Genomic DNA, 1,935 nt, shown 5'->3' with positions numbered 1-1,935 from the left:
ACCATTAAAACTGCAAACTCTGTTTTTATAGTCTCTGGATTTCCAGTGCTTAGAAATTGTCATGTTTTCAACTGTCTGAACAAATCTCACATTGCTTACTTTTTCTGTGGCAGGAAAACTTCCTTTGGCCCCATTTAGGAACTGACCCTGGGAAACACCTCATTCCAGATGCTTTTTTGTTGGTTTTGCTAAGAGATGACAAGAAAATCAGCACACGGGGCAGGGATGAGAGAAAGGGAAGAAACAATTCCTTTCTTTATCTTCCTTGTGGGAACTCTCCTCTAGAGATTGTGCTCCAACCAGAGACTTCCCAGGCCAAGGGCTGAGGGGATCAATTCAGCTGAGGCAGTTGAGGCATCTCCTCCCTGGTCTGTAGCCCTGGGGCTGGGAGGGGACAGGGGTGCCCCCCTTGCACCCCCTGGAATGGGGGATTCCTCCTGCCTCTGCCAGGTGCTCCTGATCCTGGCATTAGCCCTGGCCTGGGTGCTCCTGCTCTGAGCTCCCTGCCATGGTCATTGCTGGTGTGGAGGGCAGGAGGGAGGGATTCAGTGCAAACCTGGGAGGCGCCAGTGGGCTCAGAGATGTGTGGAGGTGACAGTGACAGAGTGACATAGGGAGGTGCAGATGGACACAGGGACAACACCCCTGGGAAAACTTCTTGGAAATTTGGGGGACTTTGAGTGTAAAATACACACGAACACAGTGACACAGACACAGAATACTGCAAAGCATTTCCCAGCTGTCTTAAGTTGAACATGGGGCATGTATTCTATTCCTATCTGATGGGGCAGTTACCTTCTGTTAATTGGGAAGTTTTCTGTATCTCTTCCAAAACCCATCCTCCCTCCCAGGAGATATCTTCTGTTAATGGGCCATTGAGTGCCACTGCATGACTGATAAAATTCCATCATCCCATTATGAGAAGCTCCGCCCAGAGGGAGGAGCCAAGCATTCCTACCTGGATATAATCAGAGGGCTGGAAGACCAGGGTCAGCCTTTTCCACAGGATTCCCATAGGAAGACCAGGCCAAACACCACCACCACACCACCACTGGATCTTCAGAGGAAAACGCCACCCTCCTACAGGATCTCTGCTTCAACAGAGCCACACCTGTCACTGCAGGCGGACTGTAGCCGCCATTTATTGGGACTGCCACCACCACTGTGACCCACAGGGTGTCAGGTCGTATTCTGAATCTGTCGGTGTTTTTTCTCTGTACTATTGCATTTATATTTTAATTTTCCGGCTACATAACTGTTATTCCTAGTCCCATATCTGTTGCCTTAGTGCCCTATAATTTCAAAATTATAACAGTTCGGAAGGAGGTTGTTTACTTTTTTCCATTTCAAGGGAGGCTTTTGCCTTCCTTAGCAGACACCTGTGTATTTAAACTGAGACAATGCCCCCGGACACCCAGGCAGGTGAGGAAGAAGTCAGTGCCCCTTTCCCCCTCTCTCCTGCTCCATCTCCCAGCCCAGCATGGCCCCCGGCTGCAGGACAACCCTGCTGCCAATGCCATCCTGCCGGGGAAGCACTGGGGACATCTCCTTCTCCTTCCCTGTGGCACAGAGGCAAATCCCATCCTGTCCTTGTCCTTCCTCCTGCAGGCAAGAAGCAGAGGATGGAGACCAGGGAGGACAAATCCCCACAGCAGAACCTCATGGAAGAGGCCACTTTGAGTGGCTCTACTGTGCAGGAATCCAATGGAGAGGAAACGTCCCAGAGGTCCCACAGGACGAGGGGCACCAAACCCAGCCTGGGTTGCTCTGAGGAGGAAAGACTCACCCTGGGCCAGGAAGGTGGACAGAGCTTCAGCCAGGGCTCGGAGCTGGTGGCCCAGGAGCAGCTTCACGATGGGGAGAAGCCCTACAAGTGCTTGGAGTGTGGGAAGGGCTTCAGGTGCAGCTCTGAGCTCGTCACCTACCAACACATCC

Source organism: Melospiza georgiana, unplaced genomic scaffold (assembly GCF_028018845.1).
Source record: "Melospiza georgiana isolate bMelGeo1 unplaced genomic scaffold, bMelGeo1.pri scaffold_29, whole genome shotgun sequence".
NCBI classification, from domain to species: Eukaryota; Metazoa; Chordata; class Aves; order Passeriformes; family Passerellidae; genus Melospiza; species Melospiza georgiana.
The sequence above is the reverse complement of the archived record's forward strand: the minus strand, read 5'-3'. Positions refer to the sequence as shown.